The following is a 20381-nucleotide window of genomic DNA, read 5'->3' as shown; positions in this document are numbered from 1 at the left end:
GAATCATGGAACTTCATACTCTGTGTCACAGAGAATGAACATGGTAGATTTGGAATGTTGCCAAAGAGGCTCAAACCACCAGGAGCTCAGGATGCAGGGAATGCTGGCATTTCCCTTTCTTTTTTTTCTGTTTGCCAGTCCTGGGGCTTGAACTCAGGGCCTGAGCACTGTCCCAGGCTTCTTTTGCTCAAGGTTAGCACTCTGCCACTTGAGCCACAGCGCCATGCCATTCGTTTTCTGTGTATGTTGGGCTGGGGAATTGAACCCAGGGCTTCAAGCATGCGAGGCCAACTCTGTACCACTAGGCCACATTCCCAGCCTCTCCCAGTGGGATTTTCCGGGCTTTACTTCCTGGCTTGAGCTTGGAATTCTGGGAACAGAGATCTCTACTGCCACCCTGTGGTCAAGGGAGGAATTGTGCTTCTTTGTATAGATCTCTAGCCCCACCCACTGAACATTTTAGGGCATAACTTCAGCTACTGGTTTGGAATTCTGGGAAATGAGGTCTCTACTGCCACCTTGTGGGCAAGAGGGACATTTGCTGCTTTCAGTAGATGTCTGCTGCCACCCAGTGGAGAATAAGGACATAGCATCTGAAGACAAGGTAGGTATTCTGGGAAATGTGCTCTCTGCTGCCACCTTGTGGACAGGAGAGGAAGTACTCCCTAGAGCTTGGGGATGGCGTGCCACAGACCTTCATTATTAAAGCTTTCTGAGCAAAACTGAGACGTGCCAACATGGAGATCCAAACCTGCCACAGTAGCCAGAATTATAATCGCACTGGCAGGATGTCATGCACACAGAATTCCACTGGGTGGCTCGAGAGATCAATGAAAGCAGCGCAATTCCTCCCTTGTCCACTGGGTGGCAGCAGAGATCTGTTTCCATTATTCCAACCTGCTGGCAGGATGTCATTCCCACCAATCTCCACTGGGTGGAGCTAGAGTGCTACTGTAATATAGCAAAATTCTGCTATCTATCTATCTATCTATCTATCTATCTAATAATCTATGTATCTATCGAATTATCTAAATATTGAATATCTATGTCACTATCAAACTATCTATGTCTCTACCTATGTATCTATCTATGTAACTAACCATATGTCTATCTTTCTATCTATCAATCTTTCTATGTAACTATCTAGCTATCTATGTAACTATCTGTCTAACTTTCTATATAACTTTCCATGTATCCAATTATCTATCAATTTGTCTATTTATGTAACTATCTACCTGTCTATGTAACAATCTTTCTATGTAAGTATCTACCTATCTCTCTCTCTCTCTCTCTATCTATCTATCTATCTGACTATGTAGCTAATTCTCAATGTATCTATGTAACTATCTACCTAACTAATTATCTATCTAACAATCTATGTAACTATCTATTTATCTACAATCTATCTATGTATCTATCTATCCATGTAACTATTTAACTAACTATCTACCTACCTATCTACCTACTTATCTATCAGGATGTCATGCACACCAAACTCCACTGGGTGGCACCAGATAGCTACAAAAAGCAGTCAATTCCCCTCCATGCTACACGGTGGCAGTAGAGATCTCTGCTTCCAGAATCCCAACCTCCAGGCAGGATGTTAAGCCCAGGAAACCCTGCTGAGAAGCACTGGGGTGGTGGCCTAGCAGTAGAGCACTCACCTCGCATGCTCACAGCCCCAGGTTTGATTCCTGGGTCTGGGAATCATGGTTCTTCATTCTGTGGGTGGTGGAGAACCAACATGGTAGCCTTGGCATGGTAGAGGCTCAAACCACCAGGAGCACAGGAATCGGGGAATGATGGTATTTCCTTTCTTTTTTTTTTTCTGTTTGCCTGTCCTGGTGCTTGAACTCAGCACCTGAGCGCTGTCCCTGACTTCTTTTGGCTCAAAGCTAGCACTCTGCCACTTTAGCCACAGCGCCACTCCCTTCATTTTCTGTGTATGTCGGGCTGGGGAATCAAGCCCAGGGCTACATGCATGCGAGGCCAAAACTGTACCACTAGGCCACTTTCCCAGCCTCTCGCAGTGGGAATTTCTGTGCTTAACTTCCTGGCTGGAGCTTGGAATTCTGGGAACAGAGATCTCTACTGCCATCCTGTGGGCATGGGAGGAATTGCCTAAGTTTCAAAGTAACTCTCTGGCGTCACCCAGTGGAATTTTGTGCGCATGGCATCCTGCCAGCCGATTGGAATTCTGGGAACAGAGATCACTACTGCACCCTGTGGACAAGAGAGGAATTGTGTTCCTTTGCATAGATCTCTAGCCTCACCCACTGGACGTTTTAGGGCATAACTTCAGCTACTGGTTTGGAATTCTGGGAATCCTCGCATGCATGCAACCCTGGGTTCCATTCCCGGGTAGGGGAAATCATGGTTCTTCATTTTCTGTGTATCGAGGGCTGAGAAATCAAACCCAGGGCTTCATGCATCTATGTCTCTATCTATCTATCAATCTATCTATCTACCTATCTACCTATCTATGTAACTATCTATATTCCTGTATAAATATCTATCTATGTATCTATTTAACTATCGATCTAACTATGTATCTTTCTACCTATCTATGTAACTATCTTTCTATCTAACTAACTAAATATCGATCTATCTATCGAAATACTTATCGATTTATCTAATGATCTATCTGACCATCTCCCTACCTATCTATCTTCTATCTAAGTACCTATCTATCTATGTAACTGTCTATCTATGTAACTACCTATCTAACTATCTACCTACCTATCTATGTATCTATTTAACTGTTTATGTTATCTATCTATCTACCTAACTATCTAACTAAATATCTATGTGACTATTTATTTAACTATGTATCTACCTATCTACATATCTATCTACCTATATACGTATCTATGTACCTATCTCAGTTTCTATGTTTCTATGTATCTATGTATCTATCTATCCATTAAACTATCTTATTCACTATCTATCTACCTACCTACCTATCTAAATAACTATCTATCTGACTATCTATTTAACTATCTAATTACCAATCGATCTATCTATCTATCTATCTGCATAAATATCTATCTATGGTTCTATATATCTCTCTCTGTCTAACTCTCTCTCTCTCTGTATGTATCTACCTACCTATCGATCTATCTTCTATCTAATTATCTATGTATCTATGTATCTATCAATCTATCGATCTCTATCTATCTAACTATTCACATTATTAACTATCTATCTATGTGACAATCTATTTAATATCTATCTACCTATCTATGTATCTAACTATGTGTGTATCTATCTATCTGTCTGTCTCCTTATCTATGTAAATATCTATGGCTCTATCTATCTATTTCTCTGTCTATCACTCTATAGATTTATCTATCTATTTTTCTATCTATCGATCTACATATCTATTTTCTAACTATCTATCTATATCTATATATGTAACTACCTAATCTATCTATGTATCTATGTATCTATCTGGGGTGACCTATAGTGCTGCACACTGGACAGTGAGTGGGGCCCTCCTGGCAGGTGCCTTGCCATCCCCATGCACAGAACAATCCAGAACACCAGAGAAGAATCCTGCACCAGCTGCACCCAACCAACCAGAGCCTCAGCATGGTGGATTCAGCGTCTCTGCTGGGAGTGGAGATCTCTGCTGCCATCCTGTGGCCGAGGGAGGAATTGCGTAAGTCTGAAAGTAACTCTCTGGCGCCACCCAGTGAAATGTGGTGCACATGGCATCCTGCCAGCCAATTCGAATTCTAGGAACATAGATCACTACTGCAACCCTGTGGTCAAGGGAGGAATTGTGCCACTTTGCATAGATCTCTAGCCCCACCCAGTGGATATTCAAGGCATAACATCCTGCAACGCTTTTGGAATTCTGGGAAATGAGATCTCTGCTGCCACCTTGTGGGTGAGAAGGAAATCTTTTGCTTTCAGTAGATCTTTGCTGCCACCCAGTGGAGAATAAGGACATAGCATCCTGGGACATTGCTTTCAGTACATCTCTGCTGCCACCCAGTGGAGAATAAATACATAGAATCCTAAGGCAAGCTAGGCATTCTGGGAAATGGGCTCTCTGCTGCCAACTGGTGGACAGGACAGGAAGTACTCCCTATCGCTTAGGTGTGGTGTGCCACCCAACTTCATCATGAATGCTTTCTGAGCAACACTAAGACTTGCCAGCATGGAGATCCAAAGCTGTCACAGTTCTGAGAATTATCACCCCACTGGTAGGATGTCATACACACAGAATTCCACTGGATGGCGCCAGAGACCAATGAAAGCAGCACAATTCCTCCCCTGTCCACGGGGTGGCAGCAGAGACCTCTGTTTCCATTACCCCAACCTGCTGACAGGATCATGCACACCAAACTCCACTGGGTGGAGCTAGAAATCTACTGAAATATAGCTCAATTCTGCTCCTGTCTGTCTATCTATCTAATTATCTATGGATCTATGTATCTATCTAATTATCTATCTAACCATTGAATATCTAACTATCGATGTCACTATCTATCTATCAAACTAACTATCTCTGTCTCTCTATCTATGTATCTAACTATGTATGTAACTAACCATCTGTCTATCTATCTATCTATCTATCTATCTATCTATCTATCTATCTATCTATGTAAATATCTATCTATCTATCTTGCTATGTATCTATCTAGCTAACTACGTAACTATCTACCTGTCTAACTGTCTATATAACTTTCCATGTATCCAATTATCTATCTATCAATTTGTCTATTTACGTAACTATCTACCTGTCTATGTAACTATCTTTCTATGTAAGTATCTATCTATGTAACTATGTATCTAACTAATTCTCAATGTATCTATGTAACTATCTAACTATCTAACAATCTATGTATCTATGTATCTATGTATCTATCTATCTATCTATCTATCTATCTATCTACTATCTATCTATGTATCTATTTATCCATGTAACTATCTATTTAACTATCTACCTACCTTTCTAACAGGATGTCATGCGCAGTAAACTCCACTGGGTGGCACCAGAGAGCTACAGAAAGCAGTCAATTCCCCTCTTTGCCACACGGTGGCAGTAGAGATCTCTGATCTCTACCTCCAGGCAAGAAGTTATGCCTGGGAAACTCTGCACTGGGTCGGTGGCCTAGCAGTAGAGCCCTCGCCTTGCACGCATGCATCCCCAGGTTCAATTCCCAGATCAGGGAATCAGGTTCTTCCTTCTCTGTGTGTGGAGAACCAACATGGAAGCCCTGGCATGCCACCATAGACAGGCTCAAATCACCAGGAGCACAGGAAGCAGAGAATGTTGGCATTTTCTTTCTTTTTTTTTTTTTTCTGTTTGCCAGTCCTGGGGCTTGAACTCAGGGCCGGAGTACTGTCCCTGGCTTCTTTGGCTCAAGGCTAGCACTCTGCCACTTGAGCTACAGCGCCACTCTCTTCATTTTCTGTGTATGTTCGGCTGGGGAATCAAACACAGGGCTTCATGCATGTGAGGCCAGCACTGTACCACTAGGCCACATTCCCAGCCTCTCCCAGTGGGATTTTCTGTGATTACCTGCCTGCCTGGAGCATGGAATTCTGGGAATGGGGATCTCTACTGCCATCCTGTGGGCAAGGGAGGAATTGTGCTCCTTTGCATAGATCTCTACATGTATGTATGTATGTATGTATGTATGTATGTATGTATGTATAAATCTATGTAACTATCTATCTAATTATCTATCTAACAATCTATGTAAAAATCTATCTATCTATCTAAGTATCAGAATAACTATCTTTCTAGGTATCTATCTGTCTATCTTTGTAACTACCTATCTAACTAAGTATCTACCTCGCTATGTAACTATCTATCTGGCTATCTATCTAGCGATCTAGCTAACTATCTAACTAACTCTCTAACCAATTAACTAACTGTCTATGTAATTATCTACCTATCTATTTATTTATGTAACTATCTACCTATCTATGTAACTATCTTGGTGTGTATCTAACTATCTACCTATCTAGCTACCTATCTATCTACCTAACATTCTATCTAATTATGTATCAAACTAACATTCAATGTATCTATGTATCTATCTATGTACCTATCTATGCATGCATGTATGTATGTATCTATCTATCTATCTTTCTAACTAATTATCAATGTATCTATCTATCTATTAAATTATCTATCTATCTAAAAATCTATCTATGTAACTCTCTATCTATCTACCTACCTATCAGAATGAAATTCTATCTAACTATCTATCTATCTGTCTATCTATCTATCTATCTATCTATCTATCTATCTATCTATCTATCTATCTTTCTAGGTACATATCTGTCTAACTATGTAACTATCTATCTAAGTATCTATCTATCTATGTAACTGTCTATCTTGCTATCTATCTAGCTATCTAGCTAACTATCAATCTAACTATATAACTATCTATTCAACTATCTACCTGTCTATGTAACTAAATATCTATCTATTTCTGTAACTGTCTATATAATTATCTTTTTATGTAACCATCTATCTAACTCTCTACCTATCTATCTACCTACCTATCTATCAATCTAACTTTCTACTTAACTGTGTATCTAACAAAATCTCAATGTATCAATGTATCTATGTATGTACGTATGTATGCATGCATGCATGTATGTATGTATGTATGTATGTATCCATCTATGTATGAATGTATGTATGTATCTATGTATCTACATATATACCTATCAGAATAACTGTCTATCTATCTAACTAGCAATCTTTCTAGGTATCTATCTATCTGTCTAACTATGTAACTATCCATATAACTAATCTATCGAAGTAAATATCTATCTAGCTATCTAAATCTCTATCCAATTATTGATCTGTCTATGTAACTATCTCTCTATCCATCTATCTATTTCTGTAAGTATCTACCTGTCTATGTAACTCTGTTTGCATGTAACTATCTATCTAACTATCTACCTATTATCTACTTACCTGTCTATATATCTATCTAACTTTCTAATTATGTATCTAACTCAATCTCAATGTAGATACATCCAAGTGTGTGGTGGAATGCAGATACTTGAGACAGTGAGGGGTTTTGTTTTGCTTTTTCCCTGTGAAGTGGGAATCCAGTGTTTTTTTTTAAAACTCCCAGTGAAAGTACCATCGGCCTCTTCAATCTCCCAAAGGATGCCAACCCTGAGCACAACAGGCCCCACCAATGCTGTTGTTCTTCTAATGATAGCCACCCCAGAAGTTAGCCAAGAGTACTGGCTCTGTGATTTCAGAGGGAGCCATACAGGAACATCAAGTGAATCATTTTTCTTCCCTGCCACCTTCTCCATTTTCTCAGGATGCTTTTAAGTGAGTGTAAATTACACTGGCCAGCAGCTGATGATTGCTTTGCACACGGCCAGGAAGGAATGGGGAGAGGGGCCTTCCCGTCTCCTTTTTTTCCCCAGGATCTCTTCTTCATCCCACTCTCCAAATTCCTCCCCCGCTTCCTAATTACAGAATTGAGCTTCTGCATTGCAAAAGCAAGCCCCGAAATATGCTTAGAGGATGGAACAAGGTCAGAGAGGTGGGGGGGAGATACCCAGGGTGGCCTGTAGGGTAAGTAGTCATCTCAGTGCTCAGCGGAGGACTGAACAAAGCATGCCTACAAGTGCTTCATTGTTAGCTTCGCTATTAGTGTTATTGTCATTGTTTCTAGTTAGGTGATGGACAAGCATTACCGCCACTAGGAAAGGCAGTGCTGAAAAGAGCATGCCCCCAGAACGCAGCAAACTCAGCATTGAATTCCAGGCTCTGTTACTGATTAATGGATGATTCAGTAGATTTCTTTGAGCTTTCTTTTTCTTTTTTTTTCTCCCCTCTGTCTTTCTTTCTCTCCCTTTCTCTCCCTCCCTCCTTTACCCATCCTCTCTTCTCTCCCTCCCTCCATTCCTACCTTTCACCCACCCCCACCCCTTCCTTCCTTTATTCCTTACTTCCTTCTTCATTGGGCATTGAATTCAGGGCCTGGTATTTGTCAGGCAGTGTCTCTAGCACTTGAGCCACAAGCCCAGACCTTTAGTTTATTTTTCAGATAGGATCCTGTGCTTTGTCCCTGGGCCTCTGAATTCAGTCTTTTACCTCTGTCTCTCAAGTAGCTGAAGCAATGGGTATATGCCACCATGCCTTGTTTAAACCTTTTGCCTGGGTTGGTCTTGGACCACAATCCTCTGTTTCCACTTCTCAAGTAGCTGAGATTACAAGTATGTTCTACCACATTCAAGCCCAGCTTTCTGAACCGTGAAGTGAGGATGAGAGGTAAATCTACCTTGTGAGGTTGCTCTAAGGATTGCTAAGGGCTCTAGGGAGATATTATGTTCTCAAAAAATTAATTACTCCAGTGTAGCTAATTAAATGGGAAAGAAAATGGCAATTCTGGTTTGTTTGTTTTTTTCAGGATTCAAGTTGAGCATGTTTTATAACAGAACTCCCCATTTGCCGAATTGTTGGTATCTGAGAAACACCACGTATTTTTATGAACATCATTCTTCTCAATGCTCCTGTATTTGCTCAATGAAGAGATAAAGGGTCATAGACTAAAAATTAACAAATAAAATCTGATGTTCTCCAACCATTATATCCCTTGCTCAAATCTCAAGCTAATATCCCTAGAAAAAAGAAACCTACATGCACCTTGCCAAGGCTTATAAAAACCATACAGTAGTGACAAAAAGTTTCCAAGCAAGAAATTTCCCCATAACCCAAATTATTTGTGAGGCTTTCTTCTTTTTAAAGCAGAAAATATGTTCCTTGCTTGAACCAATTTCCATGTTAAACGTCTGCCTTCATCACTCATTTTTATTAGCAGTCTAAACACAGGCTGTTTCAATGAAGGCCATTTATAGCAGACAATAAAATGGATTCATTACTCATTTTCCTCTTATTATCTTTCAATTGCTGGAGCTCTCAATGCTGTTTAAAGTGGACATTAGGCCCCAGTAGTCAGGACATTAGAGGATGCAATTGATGATAATACTTAACACCCTCAAACACATGGACAAGGAACTGTTCTTCCCCCAAATCCTTGAGCGCATGCTGCTTCTCATCACATTTTCATCTCATTATGCTCTCATTTTTCATAGGAAGTCCTTCCTTTCTTGTACTTACAATGTCTCCCTCTAAGTTTTCAATTGTTACATGCTCCCTTCAATCAATCTAAACAATTCCCCTCCCCCAACAGAGTACTCATGTAATTAAGTATAATTTCTGTAGCAACAAATAAGCTGACAACCACCATTAAAAAAACCTTTAGAAGATTGAGTTACAGTGCTGTGTTCTAGTGATACCGTTTTGAGCTGACCATGAGTGATTCTGTCATAATCCAACAAGAGATCATAGTCCCAAACTGTATGTTAACATTTAGTCCAAGGATTATGATGAACTCTTCTGAAAGGCCTCTAATTTTTTTGGGTGGATCCATCGCCTTCATCATAACATTATTTTGATCCTTTGATATAACTTGCTAACGTTGGAATTCATGAGTTTCAGAAAAATAGTCTTAAGGGGAAAAAAAGTCACATTGGCTTTGGTAACTCAAGTTAATGTCAATTCATTTATTGACAACACTTTACATTTTTATTTATAATAAACGTTACATTTTCTCTGAAACTCCCAGCCATTTATAAATCTCATGTTTCCTACATATGGATTATGGTCCTGGCATTTGAATTCTGCATCTATGGCTCATCATCTAAGACCCTCACTGAATCATGTTTTTTTACTTTTATTTTATTGGCTGCATGAATATAATAATACATTTTTCCAAATTGTTGCAAGATACAAGAAAGAATGTCTGTAACATACTTTTCAGCTAGCATATTTGACGTTGCATAAAGATCAGCTCCTGGCTATACCCACTGCCTGCTGTGGGACACTACATGGCTGGGATTGAACCTAGGGACTCGTAATAAGCTAAGCTCATGATCTACCACTGAGCTACATCTCTGGCTTCGTGCTGGGCATTTTCATGTGCTGTCTCCATCATCTTCAACACACTCCCTATGGTCAGTGTTGTTGCAGGTATGAAAATAGTGAAAAGGAGTCACTAAGGTATTTCAGAAGTGGGTTTGTTGCCCACATGTGCTCATCTTCAGTGCCTTGGGTCTTTCCAGGACACCATGGTATAGGCAGCAGCTTAAACTCAAGTTCTGAGAGGAGAGTGCTTGAGTTCCGCAGACCTTAGGACCTAGGTCATATATCTCAGCTCATTTCCCAATGAAGTCGGTGCTGGAACATTGATGGAAATGATTCCGTGTGAGAACTGCGGCAAGTCATCCTGTTAGGTCAGCTTCAGTCAACCTTAATGCTTCTCTTTCACAAGAGGCTTAGAAAACATGGGGGTTTAAAATTGTTACGTTTTCACATCCATTCCCTTCAAAGGCTAGCTTCCTGAATCCCCAAACTAACCTTGCTTTAATTTCTACCCTTGAATTAGTAATTATGGACAAAGCCACTTAGGGAAATTCTAAATGCACACAGATAAACATCAGGTCACGTTGAATAGAAGGGACCTCTGGCAGCCTTCCTCTACAAATATCACTGTCTTCATGACTCATCATTGGAAAGCAATAAAATTGGGTCAAATGGATTTTTAGCAGCTTTATTATGAGCATCTCTTCTTCTCTGCTGACTGGGAAACAGGGAGGGAGAGTGGAAAGAAGAATCGGAAAAGTCTACCCTCAGCTCCAGATGAGATTCTTTGGCATAATTGCCTTTCACTCTCCCAACTGCCTAACCCACTGACGTCTTTTGAAGCCACTGCATTGGTTCAAGTAACATCATATCCTTCTCTTTCCTTGTGTATCTGCTTGGATCCAAAATTTTAGATCAAAGATTTGATATATACGTTTGTCTTCCAGCTATATAGTGGGCTCTTTTTCAGCTTGGTCAACTCACCCTTCTCTTGTCTCAAGTTCCATTCTTTTTTTTTTTTTTTTTTGGCCAGTCCTGGGCCTTGGACTCAGTGCCTGAGCACTGTCCCTGGCTTCTTCCCGCTCAAGGCTAGCCCTCTGCCACTTGAGCCACAGCGCCCCTTCTGGCTGTTTTCTGTATATGTGGTGCTGGGGAATCGAACCTAGGGCCTCCTGTATCCGAGGCAGGCACTCTTGCCACTAGGCTCTATCCCCAGCCCTCAAGTTCCATTCTTGATTCTATCTGCTTCACTTTCCTTTCCCCTCCTTCCTATTCTAGTCAGACATCCCTTGGCCAGGAATTGCTCTGCCTGTCCTGTGGCTTCCTGCTTTGCTTCAGTCTTGCAAATGAGCCACTTGGCAACTCTGTAGCTCAGCAAAGAAAAGAAAATTTAAGAAGGTAAGCCCAGAAGAGTCACGACAGGGTTGCTGAAGACCAAGTAGCTAGCTTTGGAACCAGAATTTGAATTTGAAATTCATGTGTTTCTCTAGTTAGCTACTTAATATATAAATACAAACCATTCTCATTCAGAATTTATGCTTTGAAACATAGACTCTAGAAAACCTGTACTAACTGAATCCCAGTTGGTAATCATGATTCAATGTGTTCGCCTCTCTGATTCTCTGCAGGCTTTAGGCCATGAGGGGTGCTAGAAAATTAGCCCCTGTAATATAGTTGCAGTGGTAGCTATTAGGAGTTATGGTTTAAGAAAGAAATCCTTCTGATTAATATATAATAAAACCCAAATATGTCTACAATGAAGATGGAACCAACTGGCACCTGTGGCTCACACCTATAATCCCAGCTGCTCAGGAGGCCAAGATTTGTGGGTCACCATTCAAAGCTAGCCCAGGGCAAATAAACACATGAGACTCTTAACTCCAATTAACCAGCAAAATGCTGGAGCAAAAAGTGGAGGTGTGGCTCAAGTGGTAGAGAGGCAGACTTGAGGGAGAAAGGTAAGGGGTAGTGCCTAGGTCCTGAGTGCAAGTCCCAGTACTGGTATACACACACATCATCATCATCATCATCATCATCATCATCATCATCATCACAGTAATCTGAAGAGAAACAATATCACGTGTCATTTTATGTTAGTAAATGTTAGCTTTTCAATGAAACAATCCTCTTGATATTTCTTTTCACCCAGCTATTCGGCCTGAAATATGGAAGGAACCTGGATGATGTTACCACAGTTGCTGAATGTTTCTGGGTGGTCAGAGCAGAGCTGGGAACCTGGTACAATGGAGGATGATGAGGAAAGAGGACTGCTTAACAGACTGGCTCCTGCCACTGTGACTTGTCCTGACTTACCTCTCCTTCTCACCCAGCACCAGTCTTCCCACCTGGGTACCCCAGAAGGGGGACTCTGTGGGTGGCAGGGTTCTGGTCTTCCTTTATAGTCAGTGCCTTCTGGGCCCAGCAATTCCTGGGCTTTGCCATCAAGGAGATGCAAATTCATCTTGCAAACACTTTTTGCTAGTTGCGCAGCCTTAAGTGAATTACTGAACCTTACTCAGTTTCTTCAACTGTAAAAATGTAGATTAATAACTACTTATTCTTTAGAGGGAAAAACTCAAAAAAAAGTAACGCTTGTAAAACCTCCTTACTTTGACAAAACAGACAAGGGGGACCTTGTAGATTTTTCAAACATTGGCTTCCTTCTTCTTTCAAAATTTAACACAAATGTTTCCTTATGTCCAAATGAATACAAATGCTGAGAAAAACAACAACAACAAAATTCCAAGCACGGCATAGTGCAGTAGAAGCATAATGCTATATTGTGGTCAGCCCTCTATCTTTCAATACTCTATTTTATGCCTAACTCCACAGGGGATGCTGGAAATGGATCAATTTCCCTTCACAACATTCTTATCAAAGGAACCAGGGGAAAAGCAAGTTCATAAATTTCCCCAAGTGTCTCCAGAACAGGAGAACAAAAAGTAGACTGTTACAAAGTACAATAAAGATGCAAAGCAGCTTGATTTCTACCTGCTGGATGGAGAATTTCAAATCTTAGTCACCAAAATATTTTTCTAATCCCATGCTTCATTTGAGAACTATGGGAGTTATTTATAAAACATGTAGTTTTTTAATAGCGGGGGTAAGCTTGTAACACTCCATTTAGGAGATGTGTTTTGATGGGATATTTCATGGTTATTTCAACAAAGAAAGCACATTTGTTTTTCTCCTTTTCAAACACAACTCTCCCTGCCTCTGCTCTTTCTCTGTGAACTTTCTTCCTGGAGTAATGCTATTCTGTCTTTATTTATCCTAATGTAATATACTGTCCCCAGGGAGTTCTGGCTAAACATAATATTAAATAGTCAACAATATAATCAATTATTTTGCCAGCAGGAATGGCTTGCTTACTTAATCTCTCTCTTCTTTAAAAAAATAACAACCAATCATTTCTAGAAAGGCATTTAATATCTGACTTATTTTGACAGCATCAGGAAAACTCCATTGTTACAAAGAATCATGTTAAATCAAAAAGACATACATAAAGGCCACGGCCAAGATTTGCTAGCTGGATTGACTTTTACAGCTTAAAGCTGTAAAAACATTTTATAGGAAGGAAAACCCATAGAGTTGTCATCCTAGAAACTCAGTGTGACAAAGCTTAGCCCAGATGAGTCCAAAGACATAATTCTGCATTAAATACCCAATTTCATTTTAACACGCTATTTTTATTGGACAGGAGTCTTTGGAGATTAACCAGTAATGATGGGTAAAGTAGGAAGAATTAATGAATCTAGGGAGAAGATGGAAAAGTCAGGGGTTGGAAATCACTAAATGTATTCGTTGATTTATTTTGACAGGTTCAATTTAGTTTTAATGATTTTAAGTAACACTTCAGACTAGGGTAGTACAAGCAGTGTCTATGTATGGTATGTGTATGGTAATGAAATCTCTTCAATATGAATTGTACCGTATTTTGGTGGTTACATCTTCATTAAGAACAAGCCATTCTTCAGGTTTATCTGCCGGAGAAGTGGAATTACACAGGTGGAATTATATTTGATGGCCTCATTATTTTCAGTCATTATGGATCTCAAGTGAAACATATAAAACTTTTTGGAAGAGAACAGGGGGAATGTGTGTGTGTGTGTGTGTGTGTGTGTGTGTGTGTGTGTGTGTGTGTGTGTGTGGAGTGCTCACCCTGAGTAGTAACTGAAGCTTTGGTGCCAGCCTTTAAGCAGACTTAGGTATGTCCAATGGCTTTTTTGCATCGGTTTCCCCAAGATGCAACACAGATTGAGGCATTTCCTGGTAAGAGAATTATTTCATATCCATAAGGCTATTTAAAGAACTTTTCCTGAGGGAAAGTAATAGACTAGTGAGAGAAAAGAGCACAGGCTAGATACTTCAAAAACTATTATGGAAGTTATTGAAGAATATTAAAAACTCACAAGGAATAGAATTATTTTCAGAAAGACATGTGTCACCAGACAGCTATAATGCACACAATGCTAAAAGATGTATTAAGAAGTTGGATAAGCCTTGAGAGACTGAGGCCCTGTGTTACCAGCAAGGCATCTTATAAAAACAAAATCAAATAAGAAGACTAAATGAAATAAGATCAAGCAAAAGGACACTTAAAGATAATCGCTCCCACACTATGATAGGACTCATGTTATCTAACCTCATGCTATCGTCATGACTCAAGCGCCTCTTCCACACGCCACACTGATGTTTAATATTGAGTCACACAGCCTTCCCTTAGAGATTTCAATAGCCAGATAATTGATGAATGTCTGTTGAATTCCCTTTCCATTTCTCCCTCCCCTCATCCTCCTTGGTAATGTGAGAACATTCCACATGTGTTGGCTAAGGAAAGAACTTTGGTTTAGATGAATCTGTTCCTTTGTGCTGGACAACTCTGGCTCAAAACAATACCTTGGCATTTTTATGATACTCCATCACTTTGGGTAGAAAGCACCAAGCTGTTAGGAAGTTTTGGATAGTCTCTGTCACCATACTGTCAAAACACTTGAACTGAAGTAAAAGGGACCTTGTCAAAAGGATCTGATGCTAGCAGAGAGTTCTAGCTCTGAAGTTTACTTTCAACATGTGTGGCCTCTCTTCCTTCCTTCCTTCCTTCCTTCCTTCCTTCCTTCCTTCCTTCCTTCCTTCCTTCCTTCCTTCCTTCCTTCCTTCCTTCCTTCCTGTTGTCGGTCATGGGCTGGAACTCAAGGCTTGGGCACTGACCCTGAGCTTTAGTGCACAAGCCTCACTCTGTCATTTGAGCCCCAGCAACATTTGCATGTGTGGCGTTTTCATTGAGCTCCTTATATAAACCTGCACAGTGACTTTCCAGGGAGACTTAAGGCTGGGAATGCCTTCCGTTTTGCATTTTTCCACAGTGGAGCTGATCACTTTTTAGCTACGAGATCTCAGGAATTCTTAAATAACAGAGATTCTTTGTGATGTTTTCACTCGTGTGCATAATACGCACTTGTATCTGATCATACCATTTTCAATCGAGTTCTAAAAAGTAATCGATCATTTATTCCTCACCAGAGTTTAGAACTGATATAATGAAATCAGTTATACATGTTTGGTCTCCTCTATTGAAGGAAACATAAATGCTTCTTTTTTTCTCCAAAGAAAAATATTCTAATAAATAAGCTAACTGATTTGAAACTGTTTGCAAAATCAATTGAGAAATTGAAATGATAGATAATCATAGTGTACAGCTGGATGTTGCATTTAACACTTATACTTTTAGAAGAGGATTACATTTTTTATTTAATTAATTAATTAATTAATTTATTTATTTATTGCCAGTCTTGGGCCTTGGACTCAGGGCCTGAGCACTGTCCCTAGCTTCTTTTTGCTCAAGGCTTTAGCACTCTGCCACTTGAGCCACAGCGCCACTTCCGGCCGTTTTTGATATATGTGGTGCTGGGGAATCGAACCTAAGGCTTCATGTATACGAAGCAAGCACTTTTGCCAGTAGGCCATATTCCCAGCCTGAGGATTACATTTTAAATACAGCAATAATTATCATATCATGAAGACAACCTGAAAAAATTCTTTTGCATTTGCAACTGAGGACTAGGGGTGGAAAACTGATGTTAGGAAAATTACTTTTACTGAGGGAATATACATTTTTTTCCGAGAAATAGAATTTGTAGGTGAGTAGGGTTGTGCTCATTACAAGTTCAATCCATTACGTAAAACTGAAGTTGAGCCCCATTTCAGCATCACCGATAACTTCCCCTCACAGCTACTAGATTAATACATTGCGCCTGGAGCGCACAGCCTAATGTGTAACAGAATATTGTACTGGCCCATTTATGGAATCTCGCCTTTAGATTTTAGTCTTATCTCAAGTACCACCTATATTGTTTAACTTCTTTATGACACTCAGAGTTTTTTCTCCCACCTGCAAAATAGAGGATTAAACTAGGTAAGACTTTTTGTGAACTCTACCTTGCCTTTGAATCACTGAGGGAGCTTGTTGAAAATGGAGTGTTGCGTTCAGGAGATGTGGGACCTGAAAATATATTCTACACGGAGATGCTGGTGAAGAACCACATTTCTGGGCGACAGTGATTCAAGCATCCTTTGCCTTTGTAAGATGCTTCATAAGAGGAGCCCAAGATGCCTGTTTTCATCAAATATTACTTTAATTGTTCTTCTAGTCTCACCTTTTCTCATTGTCTTGAAAAAAGGCCCAGTTTAAGTATGACGCTTACCCATATACAGTAAGGTCTCTCCCGTGCTGGGTATAGTCACATTTTAATAAAAGCCTCAATCTTGTTGAAGACCACGGAGAGAGGCATTTAAACAGGGACTTCACTCTTCAGTCATTGGTAGTTTTTGAGTACTCAACACCTCAGCATATGACACATAGCCCCCATATTTCCTTTCAGTTTCTTGGACTGTACTTTGTCACTTACAGACAAATAAGAAAACTCCTTTAGTGTTCAGATGAGGAGGTATGTTTAGATGGCTGGAGCAATAGCTGAGATTTGAGCATGGAGATCTGTGGTGTGGTTAAGATAATAACCATGGATGCAAGTACAGTAGCACTATGACAAGCCTTATTGAAGTTGTTGACTTTTCCACTGTGCAATACTTAAGATGCTCAGTGGGAACTTCTAGCTTACTAATGCACACAGGCCAGTTCTGGAGCTAGTTGCTAAGTCTAGAGGCTGGCTCAGGCCTGTATCTTTTGTAATCACCTTGGGTAAATTACTTGTTCTATCCAGGACTTTTGTTTCTTTTTTTGTTAAACCGGAAATTGTTTTCCCCCTAAGACAGTTAAGAGGCTTACGTGGGATCATTTCTGTCAATTACCAGGAAATATAATTGGGGCTTGATGGCTCACACTTGTAATCCCAGTGACTCAGGAGATGGAGGTACAACATTCGAAGACCAAAGTTGGCTGGGGCAAAACAAAGCCCACTTTCAACTCTACCTGAAAAAATAACATAAAACAAAAAGGACTGAAGGCATGGCTCACGGTAGAAGACTCGCCTAAGAAATACTAGTTCCTGAGCTCAAACTCCAATATTGCTAAAGAAAGAGGAGAAAAGAAAATGGCTCAAACTTGAGTTGTTCTTTGAAGCTGGCAAAGGGCTGCTATCTGGGAGGAGAAAGGCTCTGGAGTTTTCTTCTACTGTTAAGGTTCTTCTGTTTGAAAGAGTCACACCATTACTGCCTTCAGGAAAGAATTTGGCACCTGTAACTTTCCTATAAAATGCACTTGCAGCCCCTGGCTGGACATCCCCTCCCCCGGCATGCTCCCCTCCCCCACCCCCCCTCCCACCCCAAGCCAGAATGATGCAACAAGAGGTAAATAAAACTCCAGATTGCAAACAAAGGATTCTTGGAGCCCAGAGCCCAGGGGTCACTGGAAAGCTAAGTAAACAACCACTGCTTAAAAAAAACCAAACCCCCCAAAACAAAAACAAAACCCACCCCATCAAATCCTCCTTGTCACTTTTCTTCTAAGTAGCTAAAGAAGGGCCAGAATGCCTTTCATGCAACCTTTCTACTTGTGTGCCTACAGGGATACCACACTCCTTTCACAGAAGGCAAAGAGGAGACAGCCACCGCGACCACCTCCAGGCCAAGGTCAAGGCCAGGACCTTGTTCTTTGAGCCTTTGTTGAATCCCAGCGAACAGATTCGTGTTCTATCAAACTCAGGTTCTGCTATGTTTCGACATGTATATTTTCACTATAAAAATTGGCTATTTTCTCTCAGTGGAGAAGGGGAAGGCAGAGGATTAAAAAAAACAACAACACATGGTAATTTTTCCTATAATCTGGGAAACATTGACTTGTTCAACATGATTTCCATTAATGGTGAGAAGCCAGAGTTTTGTTCGTTTTGAGATGAAGATGTATCTCCTTCTAAGAATTTACTACTTTCACAAGCTTTTCTTTTCTCCTTTTAGTAGTTAAGGGAAAGGCCACAAAAGACTCAAGAAATATCAGCAGTGCTGAATTTATTTTTCCCCAGTCCTGGGGCTTGAACTCAGTCAGGGCCTGGGCACTGTCCCTGAGCCTCTTTGTGCTCAAGGATAGCGCTCTACCTCTTGAGCCACAGTGCTACTTCTGGCTTTTTCTGAGCAGTTTATTGGAGACAAGAGCCTCACAGCCTTTTCTGTCTGGGCTGGCTTTGAACTGTGACCCTCAGATCTCAACTTTCTGAGTAGCTAGTACTATGGGTGTGAGCCACCAGTACCTGGCCTGTCCTGAAAATTTTATATAGCTGTTTTCTAGGCCCATGGTAGTTGGGAAAGCTAATGCCCCGCAATGTGATCATTGGAATTCAGCAGACAGTAACTTACAAGTGCTGGGGGGTATGGCTCAAGTGGTAGAGCACCTGCCTAGCATATCCAAGGCAGTGGGCTCCATCCCCAGCACCACACACATGCACACACAAATACACATACATACTTGTGTCAAAATAAGCACAAATAAGCCAAGCACAAGCGGCTCACACCTATAATACTAACTACTCAGGAGGCTGAGATCTAGGATCAAGGTTCAAAACCAGCCTAGCTAAGTCAAAGTTCAGAATACTAAGACAGCACAAGCTGGTACTGGAAAGCAGTGGGGGAGGTCAAGAGGACAGAGGTAGGGGAAGAGAAGTCGGGGAGAATGCAGTGAAACAACCAGTTTGTTCAATGATAACTCCTTTGTACAACTACTTAAAGATAACAATAACAACAACACTGCTACTACTGCGACTGCTACTAAAATTGCCTAGGCAAATCTGTGAGACTATTATTTTTAATTACCCAGCGAAAACCTGGAAGTAGTAGCATAACACATTACAAAAATCATTTCCTTTGGATTCCTCCTTAATGATATACCAGTGGCTTGGAGCACAGTTTTGTCTGCCTTGTTTACTGCATTTTAGATTCTAGAATGGAGTCCAGTACAGAAGTGGTCCACAACAAGTACTCGAATGAGTAAACACAGGTGTTTATTGCTGTTGTTCTGTGGTGCTGAGATCCAATCCACAGCCTCTTCTTGCATGCTAGGCAATGGCTTTACCACTGAGCGACAAGCTCAGCTGTTGTTTTTATTTTTCACGAGTTCATTTTCTGCTCTAATTTTTAAAACATTTATCTCTTGAAAGAATTGGTTTGGAAAATCTCTGAGTTCCTCCCTTTCAAAGTATGAAAATAATGTTAACCTCCCCAAGAGTTCATCAACAACATCCATTTTAGTGGGGAATATAAATCTTCAAAAAGTCAATCTTGCAAGGGATAAGATCAAAAATCATAGTATGCTATTATACTAGTTAAATTAAAACGTGGAAGCAATTTTACTTTTCTGAGAAACATGGGAGTGTTTCATATATCTACATGCAAAGGATGACTGATTTGATGGGAATATATTGGGTTATAACTAAACAAAAGCTGCCAAGTCACTATCTTTAGTTAAATATAGCAAGAACCTTCCATGAGCATGTACCCCTGAACCCTCAATGTTCTTTCCATTAAACACAAACAAAAACAGAAGCTATCTTTGAAAACAACCCGAAAGCAAGTCAATATTTGATTCCAGCAGATGACACCGCAAAGCAAGTCTTTATAGATCTAATAAGACTTCTTTGATTATGATGAATTATTTATTCCATAGTCATATCATTCAAGTGACTCACACAGTCAAAACAAATGGTTTTGAGACTTTTGAAGCTGAAAAGCTTTAAAGCTGAGATATTGTAAAGCTGGAATTGTACCATGGCCCACCTTGATATCTGCTCTATACACCACAGTTGAAGAGATACAGGTAGAGTACATATAATTAAGTTACCTACTAGGCTTGTATATGAAATTGCTTTGGGATGTGGGATTATATGGGATGTTTGTTTTAATCTGGTCAATGTTTTTTTGTTCTTAGTTCTATGGGACTCTATACTTTTGCACTGTGCCAAATTTGATCACATTTAAGTCACTGTATGTACATAGAGGAAATACTGCTTTAGGA

Source organism: Perognathus longimembris, chromosome 18 (genome assembly GCF_023159225.1).
Source record: "Perognathus longimembris pacificus isolate PPM17 chromosome 18, ASM2315922v1, whole genome shotgun sequence".
NCBI classification, from domain to species: Eukaryota; Metazoa; Chordata; class Mammalia; order Rodentia; family Heteromyidae; genus Perognathus; species Perognathus longimembris.
The sequence above is the reverse complement of the archived record's forward strand: the minus strand, read 5'-3'. Positions refer to the sequence as shown.